Below are 17,330 nucleotides of genomic sequence, written 5' to 3' on the forward strand. Positions count from 1 at the left end.
TAATCAGTGTACGCATTCCAAAATAAAAATAGTTTGATGTCTGAGCATTCACATTTCCATAGCCACTTCCACTAAGCATATCAGATACTTTAGGCTTAAGTTACCTGATAGCGTTAGCGGGAAAATCTTGATAAAACAAAGATGGCGTTTCGGCACTGCGAAGTTTGTTTTGCATTTCGCGCAAAGTTACTCGACGGCTGGCTATCTGCGCTAACCGTCCCTAAATTAGCAGTCTAAGTCTAGATGGAAGGCAGCTAGTCATCATCACCCAACGCCAACTCTTGGACTACTCTTTTGCAAACGAATAGTGGGATTTACCGAACCATTATAAGGCCCTCACGGCTGAAAGAGTGAGCATTCTTGGTGCGACGGGGATTTGAACCCGCGACCCTCGGATTACGGGTCGAATGCCTTAACCACCTGGCCATGCCGGGCCGAAACTGGAAGAAATTTGAAACCAGATTTACCGATCATAATAAATAAAAACTTCCCATATTTATCAACATTGCAGTACAAATAAATGGCCATGCCGGGCATCACTGCGAAGTCATTAAATTAGTTGTGTCTGCGGTCTTTCCTTCGCAGTTGATCAAATCACATATTTTATAGTTGTAAGTCTTCCAGCCTACTACGTAACTACAAGGTAACAACTAGTTTAGTCCCCCGCTGGTACGGATTTACAACGCTAAAAACAAGAGTTCGACTTCCCTCGGTGAACTCAGCAGATGGCCTGATGTGGCTTTGATATAAGACTAACACACACACACAAGTAGTTTAATAGGAATTTCGTGAGAAACAAACACATTAAAAGTAATGTTTATATAGAGCTCCCAATTAATTTCTCTTAATTTCTGACTTGGTAGAAATTTATTAATTTTAATTACTTGATAATTATAAAACCTACTCGCTCTTAACAATTCATCATACCCCACTTCCAAGCGTCAAGTTACAACACAAAACACTATACAACACGTCTTTTGTTTTTGATGATACTAACTATATCGGCTATTACGTGATTAGAATTTTGCACCTTTGGATAACTGGTTATTAAACATATACACGTCACTTTTGAAAACTTACAAACACATAAACCGTTTTCTGTCACTAACTTACTTCTCGCATGAAGCTTAATTTGATGTAACTGCGCTTTGAAGCAGAACCTGTTTACCGAGTCATGTTATAAAACACGGCCTTCCTACCACATATTAAAATTCTCAAGATTTAAAACTTGATATCATACGTGTACCAAATGTTGTAAACTAATAACTTTACACCTTACTGTGGGCGTTACGATACTATATTTCAAATGTTCATGTGGCAAGGGTTTTAACCTCGCTACATAAGAATGCTTAACATATACTAGAACAGGAAATTGTCTCCTCAATATGTTTAGTACCCGTATATTTGATTCAGGACAAATTTCCAACATTCGGTAGTGCACTACCGGCAAGAGTAAACTTTGGTAAGGAAAAAAATTCACACATTTTCTCAAAGGACATTCGGAAATCATAATTGTTAAATAACGAAGAACTGAAGTAAGGAATCCTTCGTAGAAAGGAGTTTTAGTGTTTTCATGGAAGTGAAAGGCCCCGCACAACAAAGGTTTTAGGACAACAACGAACAATAAAACCATATATTTCATACCAATCCGGATCAACATCTTCATCCGCAACGAAAAGGCTATGGTCACGAGAAAGAACTCTCCAGTTCAAAATGTTATTTTGATGAAAATGGTCATATTTCCAGTTTAACATTAACAAGATAATATAAACAACGTACACTAGAATAGGCGGCAACGACCTCTTATAGAAACAACAGAGATGTAGAGGATGACGTTTCTATCTTTCGTCTGCAGGTGTAAAGAAGAAGAAATTCGAAACATCGTCCGTGGTTTTTCTGTAACAGGTCGTTGCTGTCAACTCACAATGAATACTCTGACTAAACAATCTATCTAAGTTTTGAAGTTAGGCTCACAAACATTTTCGTGAAAATGAAACATGTGCAAATTATTTTTCTGAAAAACCTCACTAAAGTTACGCTAAAAGTTTGGGCACACCCTTTTTAATAATTTAATATTCATATGTACCTGTGACATTTTTACCTTGACTTTTGACCCAAGACCTTCAAAATTGATCAGGCCTAGAACTTTTCTGTGGTACCTGTTGTATAAGTTTGGTCAAAATACATCCATCGAATATGCAGTTATGCTGTCCAGAAGACTGAGACAGATCATCAAGTGCAAACTATTATACCTCGCTCTGGGATGTTTAGCATACAGCAATTCTAGTCGATCATACAATTACGAAGTTACTCGAGTCAAGTTCAGTGGATTTTTGTTACTTTGTTCTACTTAAACGTAGTCGTGGAATGCTACAAATGTGTTACCGAGCAAAGGATGGTAATCACGAACATTAGACTTGGCATGTTTGATGATAGAGGAAGTAGTTTCAAGGACAGCATAAGACTAGAAACTTCATTCACAAAGAGATATCACACTTATATTTTGCTATTGATCTGGGAAAAGTGCAAACATTTCATAAGTAAGTATTATATATAATATATAGTATCTCAGTGCTCTGTTATCTTTTCAAACCAGTGCAATGATGACATTGACCTTTTACTTTTTGTGTTTATGTATGTTCCAGCAAATAAACATCAAAATGTTGTTTTCTAGAGAAAAAATAGCAAATAACAAATTAGAACTTTATAATGATATGCAAAACCAACATTTCTAAAAGTTGTGGTTTAAACGCCAGCGATCTCTTTGAAACCAATAGGTCCAAAAAAATCGGTGTTAACTTGATTTATACAATATTTTTCGAGGCTACTGATTTTCAATAGTTCGCTAGCTTTCGTCCTTAAACGGTAACTTTTAAAGTATTATACTGCATGTATAAATATCGTTTCACACAATGTTTCGTCTACGATCGACCAAATTAACGGATGAGTTATTGTTCTGGAGAAAAAGATTCTTGGGCAGAAGTTTGTGACGAACAAAATTGTTTGTTTGTTGAATTTTGCGTAAAGCAATCCGAGGGTATTTTCTCTAACTCTCGCTAATTGTGAAGTAACAGATTAAAAGAAGACCAGCTAGTCAACGTCCCCCACCGCCAACTTCTAGCTTTTAAGCTACTCCTAACATCCTTAGAACGCATACTGGGATTGAACGTCACTTTACAACGCCATTATGGCTCAAGAAGGCGTCTGTTTTAGTGCAAAGCTACACGAGAGCATCTACTCTAGCCGTTCATAATTTAGCAGTGCAGCTGGTCATCACCCCCCACCACCAACTCTTGGGCTACTCTTTTACCAATGAAGAGTAGGACTGACTGTAAAATCTTAATGCCCCACGGCTGAATGGGCGAGCATGTTTGGTGCGACCGGGATTCAAACCCGCGACCCTCGGATTATGAGTCGAACGCCTTAACATGCCTGGCCATGCCAGGTCAGGAATTAGTTTCAGTTTGTGTAATTTTATTTTCTTATAGGTTTACGTTAAGATAGGTAGTAAGTGCTGTAACGTCGAGTTATAAATGAAAAGTTATACGCAATATATTTTCATATTATTTGTTAATTGTGTGACTAGAACTACTGCCTATTTTAAACTATGCGGTAGTTTTACGCGGCAACCTGATAATTTTTTCAGAAATCTCTCTCCCCTGATTTCACTCGGTACCTGTATGAACAATTATTTTCCTGGGCTATTTCTAATCTCCATTCTGTCCATATATATCCCTACGCAACCCTAAGAAAGCAAGTGATAGATCTGAAATGCCATTTTCACATACCTATAATTTTGATAAACAAATGCAGTTAACTTGACTTTTATTTTTTAAGACTTTAATAAATTTTACATATTACTAAAAAAAATAACAGTTCGTATATAGTGACGGAAAAAATCTAACTTTGCAGAAAGAACATTTTAACTTTGACATTTAATGGTGTACATTTTCTGTTATATCATGGAAATTTTAAATAAAAAAACCTCTTTAATCAACGGAGACTCCAAATTAATAAATCAACGAATATTTTTCCACTTTTTTTGTTTGTCATTTTGTACTTTCAGTACATAAACAAACAACATTAGGTTATACTTTTGTTGCCAAGCAACATGACAATAAAGCCAATGTTGGAACATAAGTGCTCGTGTTTTCTTATGGCAAAGCCACATCGGGCTATCTGCTGTATCTAACGAAGGGAATCGAATCCCTGATTTGTAAATCCGAATGTAGTGTTACCAAGATGCACAGGCTTTAGTATATAGTAGAAGTTGTTAATATAACTGATTTATTATCAATAATTATTCTATGAATACTCCACAAATTAATTTTATGAATGATCTTAATTTTGATTGGCTCACATAGGAATTTACCAACGTTTTACCGCCTCGTGTGGTACTTTTCGGCCTCTTCATTGGTCAAGCTTGATTTTGCAAAATTTATTTATTTTAGTTAACAATTCCTCTTGCTTATTAACATTATTTAATAAAAACCCTTCGTAGCTGCCAATACATTGTTTGAAATCAACCAAATACGTATTCGTGTGCCTAAAATTTAAGACTACAATGAAAAGAGTTGCTCCCAAGCAACCATCTATGCAACTTAACATAAAATAATATATTCGATCAAAGTGACAACGTCAGAAATCAAGTTTTAGTTTTTTGTATTACATCATTTAGTTTAAAATAAATTTTCACCTGTTAATATCAAAACTGTTAATGATGCTACTTCCTCTTATCATTATGAGTAATAACACGTTAAAAGATTGATTTTGTGAACTACCCCATACTAAGTGTGTTAAGCAATCATCTGCACCCACACAAAACAACATTATATAGTTTTACGAAATCATGGACGGTAAAAATGTATTATATTTTTATATTGGTGCGGTTAAAAAACGAAAACAGTCGGCATTTAGTTTTATCATATAACGTTCCTTTTACACAATATTAAAAAGCACAGAAGAATGTGCAGTTCTATAAGATGTAATTCCTTAACACAGTTAAAGCTAAACTACATCGTAATCAAAGAATTCCCTTCTGCATACTTGTACGTGACCTACATATATTAAACAGTGCATATATGAATACCCAGCAATGTAACACAACACTATAAAAAATGAAGATAATGTTTAGTCGGCTTACTTCATAATAATATTAATAATTAATAATATGAAAAGCTTATGCTATTATGAAATTTTAAGGCAGTTTTTCAATGTTACTGTCGTGTTCCGATTGTGGCGTATGCTTAGGATCGAGAGAAGTTCATCGGTTTGGTGTGTTTTGAATTTCGCGCAAGGCTACACAAGGGCTATCTGCGTTAGCCGTCTCTAATTTAGCAGTGTAAGACTAGGAGGAAGGCAGCTAGTCATTAACCACCCACCGCCAACTCTTGGGCTACTCTTTTACCAAACGAATAGCGAGATTAACTGTAACATTATAACGCCCCCACGGCTGAAAGGGTGAGCATGTTTGGTGTGACGGGGTTTCAGTTCCGCGACCCACGGATTACAAATCGAGTGCCTTAACAACCTGGCCATGCCGGGCCTAGAGAAGTTGAATATACAACACCATATGCAATACCAAAGCTAACACACCCTACTTCTTAAATACATTTCATTCAGTAAGTTGTAAATGAATAAAATGGACGCAGTAAACTTACGAGTGAAATTCACACCCAAGAGAAGACATTTTTAATCGAATAAACAAAATGATGCTTTTATTATATAGCTTATCATCAGTTTAATTAGAAGAGAAAACATAATATTTGTTCTGTTGTCGAGATAGATGGTCATAAATAATAACTGATCTTTAAAATAATTATACTTTAAAAATTACTTGCCCCAGGGGAAAAAATTTCACCAGAACTACAATGAGGATCATAAACATTATTAAGGAAGATCAGAACGTACATGGTGTTCTAAACAAAAACTGTTGTTATCTGTTGCATTTCGTCAAACGTTTCTAGAGAGTTATCTGCGCCAAGTCGTGGTTTATTCTAATCAAATAATTGGTTTTGACCTAAACTCTAATAACACACCCATAGTCACGGAACCTAAGAAGCACAGTCCGCCCATAAACTGTTACAAAAGTTACTGCAAGTATCAACTGTTACATAAAATGTTTATTTATCTTCGAGATATTTTACATAATCATTCGCATTTTACTTAAATTGCTAATTGTGGTTTATGCAAAAGGCGATTTTAGTATCCAATACAATATTGTTTCGAAACACACTGTACCATGTCCAAACCTTCAGGAAGATAATTTACAGTTCTTAGTGTTTCTTTCAGGGAAGTAATTTTTACAGCACAATAGTTTTAAATAAGTTTGTTTATGTTATAATCCCTCTGTAAAAGTTTTGTGTTAACACAAATACGACTTGAATTCCACGGACGGAAAGCCTAGTGTTTGAACGACTACAACACAATTTCAAATTAAAAGTAACATAATAACTGTGGGCTGACAAAACTGAACAAATATGTATCCAAGATTAGAAAGAACCATGCGTTGTTTTTTATTTAATTCGTACAAGTTTTTATCGATTGTACACAATAAAATTTCTGTTTATATTACTCACTTTTTTATCTTTTTTTTTCTGAGGGAACGGTAACGGGTGTGAACTCCCGGATGCACAGTCCGGCCAGTAACTGTCACAAAAGGTGTTCAAAAGTTCAATACGTCAATATCGGTCATTGTATAAAGGTTATCCCTCAATAATGACGCTCCAGGAAATGCGTATCCAATTGAATGTATGGATCGAAAAACCTTTTTGATTGCTGACACAAATAGACAACTTTCTAATCGTTCGTGAAACGTTTAAAATCTGCAACTCATGTTTCTGAATACATGTCTAAGTACAATCTTTTTTTATTCTTCTCAAATAAAATTCCGCAGCAAAGAAAACATCATTACTAGACGAAAAATAAAATATAATAAAAAACATAACCGTATTGTTAACAAATACGAAGGTATTCATTTATATCTATTTTAATTATTCACTCTTCCCTTGAAAATAAATACGAATTTAATACTTGGGTTCACTGTTTTGTTAGGAAATACAGAACGTTTGTTTATGTCGCTAGAACAATCAATTTGCTTTAGAATTCATACAAATGTGTTTGGGGAACAATAAGTATTGTTTCAAAAGAACTCAATGTTTGTATTTAGTATTATACAAAGACTGTTCTCAGTGTTAAAATAATTTTCTTTTATTTGCGAGTTTTCGGAAAGTCTGCACACGAAACAAAATATTTAACGCAGAGAACATTCAGTGTATATCTCTAAATATTAATTTATCTACGTTAGATCTTAAAAAACAATTATCATGTTTATGATAATTTACAATAGTGCTTTTTTATGGTATACATACATATACACACATTTACGATTTTATTTTTTAAATACAAATATTCATACAGAACAACTTTTGTCATACAAAACATGAACTCATCCAAAGGAAGTAGTTTAGTAGAAAGTCGTGTATTGGATGAAATTTGTCACTGAAAAAAAAGAAATGGTGTATTAAAAACTGCAGAAGATAAAAATTTTCACTACAATAAAATAACGTTGTATAATAAAAACTGCATATAGAATGTATATTGAAATACAAGAAGGCAGTATAGTAAAGACCGTGTTGTATAGGATACAGGTTATTACTGAAATAATAGGCTAAAGATTAGGATAAAGATTAAAAAAAAACGGCAAACAGACACGAGTTAGGAAGATGAAAGAGCCAAGAAGACAAAACTCGACAGGAAGATGCACTTGAATGTGTTGAGTATTTCAAGTATCGTAATGCGATACTTGGGATGAATGCTGTCTCCATGAAAAAGATAAGTAAGAAGTATACAACAGAAAACCACGTGAAAGATAAATTCGCAAAATTCTGGCAAATAAAAGACACTACCAGGGAGATAAAGGTGAGAACATTAGTGTATAGTTTAGTTTGTTGTGGGTGTAAAAGATGAGAAAAGAAAGACCAGAGGAGGGTGGAAGTATTTCAGATGTCATGGTGGAAACATGTGCTTCGAATAAACTGGAGAGAAAGAAAAGCAACCAACGGACAAGAGAGATAAGATGCGAATCTGAGAAGTTAATGGTTTTTAGGCAAGGTGAAGATGAAGTAAAAGACAACAACTGAATGAGATGTGGTGCAAGTTTGGCACTGATCACAACTGAGTGAATGATGGGTGGCAAAAATAGACAAAAATGGTTAAAAAAGCATGGATGGAAAATATCAATAAGTGGATTGAAAAAATTTGGTAAAATTGTAGGAAGAGAAGGGACTACCAGAAGAGGTATTACTGTCTCTCAGGACTATATGATAAATCAATGAGTCAATTAATGTTGTTCAGTAGAAGACCAAACTCTGAAATATTCAGAGAATATGATCAAATTACATATGATTGTTCGTTTGTTTGTTGAATTTCGAAAAAATGTTACTAGAGTGTTATCTGTGGTAGCTGTCGCTAACTTTGAAGTGACAGACTAGAGGGAAGGTAATTAATCAACACTGCCTGCTACTAACTCGTGGACTAATTTAGTTTGTGCTGGTTTGTTTTGATTTTCGCGCAAAGTTAAACAAGAGCTATATGCGCTAACCCGTTCTTAATTTAGCAGTAAAAGACTAGAGAATAGGGCAACTAACCATCATCACCCACTGGCAGCTCTTGGGCTACTCTTTTATCTATGAATATTGGAATTAATCTTAACTTTATAACGTCCCCACTGCTGTAAGGGCGAGCATATTTGGGGGTACGGGGCAAATTTAATCGAACAGTAGGATATGATTGTTATTTTTATAATGCACCCACATCAACAAAGCGGTTCGGTGTAAAAACTAATAATTAATTAATTGTTTTTACCAGTATAAACAATGAATTAAGAAACAACTTAGTGTTGTTTACGGTTTAATTTTTTATGATATTACATTCTAGATTATCCTCAATCTTGTACAGGTTCCCATGACTATGCACGTGCGAACTTTCCGTGAACCAATTTGTAGGTCTTGAAAAATGACGGTTAGTTCCTTAATAACGAAATCAAGAACTTTTAAACAGATAGAATTGAAAAATAATAACTTGGTGTGTCACAGTAAGTGTCTACCATGTTTTGAGAGAACTACTAATAGCTCTTCTTGGTAGAAATACTAAAAATGCATGAATATGTTTTCATACGGATATTTTGTTTTTTACATTTCAACCATAAAGCCCGTTTCATTGTTGTTTTTATATCCGTTATTCACAACATTACATGAGCCTGGAGAGAGTTGTTCATCCTGTACTCCATATTGCCTTTATCCTCATTTTACCAAACAATTGAAAAGAAAAGGAAAGTAAATGAGTTTAGTAAACCCAGCATCTTCCTGGGTTATATTTCATCTAGAACCAGAAAACCGCTAAAAATGGTAGACTTTGTGTGAAATTAAATTTATGTTCGTATTACTCAGTCAATTACAAAACACTGTAACAACTACAAGTTATCAAACATGGAATTCAAGTTATATTAATTAATTTACAAGTTAGAGAAGGTTAGCAGCGACTAAAGCACAAGCTCTCCTTCATGCAATTGTGGAGTCTTGCTACAATACTTTTCTCAAGAGCAGTCAAGGTAGCAGCGTAATGCCACCCCTAAAAATTTCCAACCACGCAAAAGCAATCAGCAGGCAGAAACCAGCCATATTTGTTCACTTTGTTATTATCTGTTATCGTGTATTTCATATATTTTTAAAACAAAGTAAATCGAATGATTCTCATGTTACTACTTCTAATACCATGTGGGGTCTGGAACCAACCTTGTCATCTCTCCAATTATCTTCTCAAGATTCTTCTAGTAATAATGCTCAGTCAAATCTGCGCTTTCTAATTTTTAAGTAACAAGAAAATCATCACCCAGAATTACGAAGAATATTTATAAAAAAAAAAAACATTTATGCCACACAACACAGCATCGGAAATGTATCCAGTACATGACATAAATACTATAACAAATATACACAGCTGTGACTTTGTTTTCAAACACAAATTATATTATTTTACTATTTCATTCAGTGAATTAATTTTATACCAATCGCTGCCTGGTTACGAGAATGTTGTGAGTCACAAACTGACCTGAACATGATAGCTATAGAACTGTAATACTAGTGGCTATTTGGTAAGGTGAGCCATCAGTGTGGTGTACACAAAACATAACTCGTGTGTATAATGTGGTTCCTACAAACTACTTTACATTAATAATATACACATATACCAATATATAGAAGTTGAACTTTCAAAGTAAACGGCACCTCCTCCACGAGAGTGTCAGATCCTCAAAGACTGAGGTGTAGCCAGTAGTTTTGAGCCACTGACTACAAGTTAGGCCGTCAGACAGCTACAACTCACTACCATCAAAACGAGTTACTGTCCGGCTTTTACCGAAGAAAAACAGTTATAGCAACGAGGTGTAAGTACGGAGCGTGTTTAGCGGTATCACTGAATATATGCAGAAGGGAGAATGGGAAAATTATATACATTCACAGATTCACTCTTAAACGCTATTACTTTAATAACATAGCACGTAAATATAAACTGTTGTTTATATATATCATAACTTAGAATCTCATGTCTTGAATTTAAAAAACTGAATCGATTTTACATAAGTTTAAGCTAAAATAACCCATTTAAAACAAGACACTTATCAACCTTCAGTATTTTATGTTAGTGTTTTCCATCTACCCGCACAATAACTTTGCGAACATTATAACAATCTTGGAAAAAATATGGCAAAAACACATATAAAAAATACTTGCGAGCATAAAAGTGGAAACAACAACAAATTCTTTATTTATATCAAAAGGAACAGAAACAAAAGTCTAACAAGAATGAGACAAAAATAGCGCTTATTAGAAACCGCGATCTTTCTCTCTGTCTTTCGTGTGCTATCTCAGAAATCTCTAAGCATGTTTACCCGGAATCGCTACATTTCATCTTACTTAAACAAGTGATATGCTTTGTTTTTATGTTAAAATACCCATCAAGAGTAAGGTATACATCTGTTCTAGATCTGCGCGACCTGGGGGAATCGGGATCTGAGCTTACCTCTTCCTCCCGCCAGCTCCCCAATGGCACAGCGATATGTCTGTGAGCTCACACAGCTAAAAACCGAGTTTCGATACCAGTGGTAGATAGAACAGAGATAGCACATATTGTAGCTTTGTGCTGAATTTCAAACAAACATGCTCGCCCTTTCAGTCGTGGGGGCGTTATAATTTTACGGTCAATCCCGCTATTCTTTGGTAAAAGAGTAGCTCAAGAGTTGGCGGTGGCTGGCGAGGACTTACTGCCTTCCCTCTAGTCTTACACTAGACGACTAGCGCAGATAATCCTTGTGTAGCTTAGCGCGAAATTCAAACAACAACAACAAAAAACAAAGAAGCCAAACAAATAAATTATCCCGCCATAACTATTATTAACAATCTATCAATTGCTGCATATATTATTACTCGTGAAATCAGGTTTATTAGATCTAATACACAAGGTAAACACGGATTTTTCTTTTCAAGGTGATGTCCTTCAATAATATACCAGTAACATTTAGTGCTGTCTTGGTCTTATTTGTATCTGATCACATAAACTTCGGTTCCGTTGGTTTTAGATATTAGCAAACAGTTCAGTAGTAAAACGTCACTTGTTTCACATGATAGAACTACCAACGCTTGTTTGACGTAAATACTATTTGAAATACATAGGTGATATCTAAATCTAAGTGATAATTTTAATGTCTAGTGCAGGTGTTGATCTTAAAACAGAAACTGAGTGGGACAAGATACTTAACTCTATCATCATTATGTATTATGCACAACGATTTATTTCAGTCAGTAAATCATTTTTATGTACAATTGTATTTGATTAACGGAACGAACAATTTATAAGACTGTATCTTAGTAAAAGTGTTAATACCCATACCAGCAGTTCTAAGATACATTTTTCTCGTCATCACGAATCTACGATTGTCTTCTATGGATTTAATGTTTGCATGTTTGTGCATGAATGTAGAATTTATATGTCTTGTTACTCTAAAGGTTGTAGTTATTAATGAATTTTGAACTGTTTGTTGTTCCAACGTTTGTCCACGCGAAACATGCGTATTGTATAAGTGATATAATATATTTAGCATATATTTTAATTACGTTCTGAGGTGTAACTGCTGTGCTTTTACTTGTTAATCTTTTAACACAAATACGTCGTTGCCACACTTTATTCTTTTTTTATGTAATGTGTTTATTCCAGGTTAATATAGAGTGATAAGTAATTCCTAAGTATTCAGCTGATGAAAAGTCATTTAGAAGAGCTCCGTTGAGATATAAGGATTTCTAGGTTTTTAGTTGGTTTTGAAATCAAAATTAGTTTGTTTGCAGAACATTAATCTTGATTCCATTATTGTTTATAGTATTCAACAATTTGATTTCATACCAGTTACAAATTAGTAGTTGCAATTGAGAGAGTTATAATGCATTTATTTTGATTAAAACAATCGACTACGGCTTCAGTTAACCGAACTAAATGATCTGTTCTTTGCCGGAATTTCCTAAAGTCATTTGAAACTTCGGGTAATTTTAACGTGATATCCAGAAAAACTGGCATCCTGTTATTAATAACGATTTATAAAATATCACCTAAACAAATAGTAAACTAGGGTCCTCAATGTTTCGTAAAACCCTAAATCAATTTTCGCGCGCTTTTTCTGTTGAGTTAATTTGCTGATTTATGGCTGTTGCTGTGAAGAAAGCGCTTAGTCATGACCTGAAACACAACGGAAAATCAAAAGTTCAGGCTATCCGAATTTTGTTGGGTATTACATATGTATTTAAAGTAACAAAAGTATTAATTTAGACGAGACCCCATGGATAATGTAAAATCAGTTATCCATATTTTTTGTTGGAAATTACATATCTATTTAAAGTGAGGAAAGACCTGACATCAAGTAATCTTGCCTTACACAAGACCCCATGTATTAGAAAAGTTCAGTTTATCAGTGTTGTTGGGTATTACATATATATTTACAGTCCTGACATGAAACATTGTTAAATAATGCAATACCCCCCTCCACAAACACACACAGTGGTAGTGTGGTATGTCTGCGAACTTATAAAGCTAGAAACCGGGTTTCGATACCTATGGTGGGCAGAATACAGATAGTCAATTGTGTAGCTTTGAGCTTAATTCAAAACAACCACAAATGCAATAACGCTAAAGATAACGCAAATGCAAATAATCACGTGTCCATACGTCATACTCAAGTACAAAGATACTCATTTATTTAGGAATTTATATAAATTAATTTCATACAACGTTGTATTATGTGCTTTTGGAGAGGTTTTATTAGAGAATTCAAATGCATCTTTATTCTCATCACGAAAGCCAATAAAAAAAAAACGCGCTATAGTCGTCCTTCGCTTATGAAAGCCAATCAAATACATGTTTTTGTCACGCTTTGCTTGTGAAGGCCAATCAAGTAACTGTTCGTGTCACGCTTTGCTGGTTTCTCTTAGTATTTGATTTTCCAAAGCTTCAGTTATATAGTTGACAACAAGAAAAACATATTATTTTCACCTTTTAAGTATCCTTCCATATCATCTGATAAAATAAACATTTAATATTCCCAAGATAATGCTGTGACACTAACATTAAAATAACTTACAAATTGTCAAACTAACGAGGCTAATTCGTACTCTTTATTTTTATTATTTGTTTCACACATCGACATCAGTTAGACATTCTTTACTGAACTGGTGACACGTGTGCATATAAAAATTAACACCTTTAATATTTACATTTAAAAACTGAATGTTCGCTTTATACACAACACAACTAGGTGTGAATACCATACATAAAGTGTGAAATGGAATTTAAAAAAAAATCACCAATAAATAAGAAAAACTAAACTGTTAATAACTAGAAAAATAACCTTGTTATTTCCACTGCGAGTTTCCTGGTTGACAGCGATGAATCCATGACAGAATCAGAAACGTTATACGAAACTGTGAGTCAAGTCTGAAGAAAAGAAAAAAGTTTTATTGCGATACATCAAATAGAATACATAATAACAAACGATTACGACACAGCGCCTGTAGTTCTGTCACTAATTGAACTGACATTTACAAAAGTATTTAATACGAAAGTTACACAATAAATACCACAATGCATTCAGTGCGTCTTAGGTTGAGCTGATCCTATGTTATCATTACAGTCGAGTTCAAAAGAAAAATAAGTGAGCGTTACGTAGCAAGTGTTTTCACAATAGACTTTATCTTCAGCCATCTACATACACTCACAGACAAGAACCAACCTAAAACAGAATGGTAAGGCGATATTAAAGGTATGTGAATAAGCTAATTATGAGAAGAAAACTTTACAAAATATTTGTGTGTATGAATACGACCACGGATATTTTACAAGTGTTAAATATTCGGTTGTCACATAATTATTTTAAACCACTGTTTCATTTACACGTATAATAATCAATAGGCTTTCGTATAGGTGTATCTTTGGAATCTAGAACGATTCCTACCTACAGACCTGTTCACAGTTACCCGTTAATAATACTTCTCTGATTTCGTTCTGTTATTACATGGAACGCGCTCTATAGAGTACGCCATCTTGGAATTATTAATGAAATTATACATAAGTATGGTTGCTTTGTTCACATCAGTGGAGAATAATTTCGTTGGCTAAACCCACAAGTATCCGTTTTATACTGCAGGAAATACTAAATTTAAATATATTTTAAAGTTACTAATAATGCTATAAGCATACATAATAAACTTGACAGTATAAAACTATGTGGGGTGTTGCATAACACTAAAATCAAATTAGAAAAATCTAATCTTGTTCGAAGACATTTTTCTGCATGACTATTTCATATTTCAAAGAAACTACACCTTTGTTTACACTACAGTTGCCAACTTACTTGACATTAAAATTCTCTCCCATGCTTCAGACTGTGCACATAATGCAAGTGGTACTGATCCTACTAGCAAGTTATTCTGTCTTAAATTGTGTAAAAAAGATAACTAGTTATTTTCAAACACACATAGAAATAAACACTAACACTTTTACAACGCAGCTAACATTAAGGTGCAGTGACATTTAAACTTCAACTTGACAGAGTGCGCAATAACGTGTACAGCTGGAAGGCCTGGGATATTGGCATCGATAGTTATACACTAAACACTAGAGGGCAGCACATGCTCACAACACCGGCGCATTGCAGCGCAGCCGACCTTCAGAGAGGCGTCACACGAGAGGATCGGTTCTACATGTGTATAGCTATCTAATGTAGGAGTGTGTTGCTGTCGGTAGCAAAGATCAAGCGAAGTCTTCTTCCACTGGACAGCTTAGTTGCTCTGAAATTTCACAGCCCGGATGCACGAACGGAAATGGCAAAACTTATGTAGCTATTGGGCTTTAAAAATAGTAAATCTGTACTGCAACTCGTAGCTTTGCATATAAAAAACTGTATCAACACATTAAGTAGATGAAATTAAGTATTAACTAAAACCTAAAATTCTTGTTTATAACCTGTAATGTATAGTAATAGAAGTTACAGTAAGTGACCCAACTTGTCATCCTTTAACTGTTCACGTGATCCTGCGGTCTAAATAATAGAAAACCTGTCAGATGTTAACACAGACGTGTAAATAGAGAAATCAAATTAATTCCAAACTTTCAACAACTTACAATAAAGGTTTACGTACATGAAATTTCTAAAAGTACAACTGAAAAGAAAAGTGATATGGTATTGAAACCACAAATATGTTCGATAGTTTGAAATCAATTCAGCGGTAGTAAGAAAAGTAAAAATAAAATTAGTTAAGATAAAAAAAAATGAAAAATTTGGACCATCCACAAATTAATACTCAAATTTTCACACGAATGTGCTAAATAATTAATTGTACGTATAGAAAAATGTAGAAAGCAGAGCTACAAGGAAAAACAATAATATGTTAAAAACACAAAACTATACGAGTTTTTACAAATAACAATAAGAATGAAAAACTATAATTAGTAAAGATACGCCTAACCATAATTCAGTAAATTTAAGAGCATGTACTCCTTATACACACTTCTATGACACAGTACGTGGTGTACAAAAAGTACATTACCATTTAATAGCGAAAATACAGAACGTATATCGGGTGATTGAAGTTTATGTGCAAAAACTGCTGTTGATAGAAACACTGTGTCTAGAAGCATGAAGTCTGGCATTAGTTTTTCTATCTAAACTAAAGATGGAAACAGTTTTTGATCTAACTGGTCAATGTTCTTCATCTTGTAAAGTGAAAGTGTTGTGTTGAAAACAAAATACTCTATCTTTAAATATGTTTTATTGTTAAGCAATGGTCTTCCCATCGCAGGTATCGAAAGCTAATTTTTAGCTTTATAAAACTTCAGATTTACATCTGCACGTAATAATTGCTTGAAGCTGTTGACTCCAATGGGCCATGTTTGTCTTAATGGTCAGTGTGCCGGGCTGTGTTCCGGTTGGTGCAAATTTAAGTCACGATATGTTTTTAAACACTTCCTGCATTTTCAGATGTGCAACCATTATGATGGCTATTCCGCTATCCGGTTAACAGTGCTCTAAGTTCGGGATGACCATGTGGTCACTTAGCTCATGTGTACCTTATTTACCGTGGAAACTTGTGCACTCGAAAATGAACTCACCCGTGGTCGAGACGTCCTGCCTGTTTCACAAATATTCTACACTACAGTAGAAACTGTAACTTGTAACAAAATAACCAAACATATAGCTGACATCATTTTGACATTTACAGGAAAATATGCTTTAAAATTAAAGAAAAAGACTAAAACAGTTTTGACTGAAGGTTTATCTTCAAATTCAAGAAAGAATTTTTATAACACAGTATTTCGTTTAAGTAATTACAAGGTTCCTAAAACGCAGAGCTCTTATGTCATCTATACATTTATATGTCAGAGATGTAAATTTGACTACGCCGGCTATATAATTCACTTTTTGAGTTCGCGGATTAAACAGCATCTACCAATATATTCCACATAAAATGTCTGTTAGTATTCGACTGAATTAAAAAGACAGTGACTTTTTTCCTAGGAAAAAAAAAATTCTTCACTGCAATTGGCCCTGCAATCTAGTGTTCACGGTTTCCCCGACCCACCAAACATGCTCGCCCATTTAGCCATGAGGTGTGTTATTACGTTACGATGAATCCCACTATTTCTTGGTAAAAGAGTAGTACAAGAGTTGGCGGTGGGTGGTAAAGACTAGCTGTCTTCTCTCTAGTTTTTGCTGCTAAATTAGGAAAGGCTAG

The 17,330-nt window shown here is 34.3% G+C and overlaps 2 long non-coding RNA genes across 19 annotated transcripts in view; one reads left to right on the plus strand and one right to left on the minus strand.

The window, feature by feature from the left end:
* LOC143225230 (uncharacterized) overlaps window positions 1-17,330 on the minus strand; it is a 147,046-nt gene that overhangs the window by 66,543 nt on the left and 63,173 nt on the right. For 10 of the 15 annotated variants that reach the window (XR_013013706.1, XR_013013701.1, XR_013013703.1 and 7 more), the window contains one exon: window positions 13,949-14,034. This is a non-coding gene — a long non-coding RNA (uncharacterized LOC143225230). Of the gene's footprint in view, window positions 1-7,373; window positions 7,501-13,948; window positions 14,035-14,950; window positions 15,634-17,330 lie in introns of those variants that run through there. The other 5 variants (XR_013013733.1, XR_013013740.1, XR_013013736.1 and 2 more) reach the window with 4 other exon arrangements.
* Window positions 14,104-17,330, plus strand: part of LOC143225232 (uncharacterized) — a 58,451-nt gene continuing 55,224 nt past the window's right edge. For 2 of the 4 annotated variants that reach the window (XR_013013742.1, XR_013013744.1), the window contains exon 1: window positions 14,107-14,359. This is a non-coding gene — a long non-coding RNA (uncharacterized LOC143225232). Of the gene's footprint in view, window positions 14,360-17,330 lie in introns of all 4 variants that reach the window. The other 2 variants (XR_013013743.1, XR_013013745.1) reach the window with 2 other exon arrangements.

Source organism: Tachypleus tridentatus, chromosome 9 (genome assembly GCF_004210375.1).
Source record: "Tachypleus tridentatus isolate NWPU-2018 chromosome 9, ASM421037v1, whole genome shotgun sequence".
NCBI classification, from domain to species: Eukaryota; Metazoa; Arthropoda; class Merostomata; order Xiphosura; family Limulidae; genus Tachypleus; species Tachypleus tridentatus.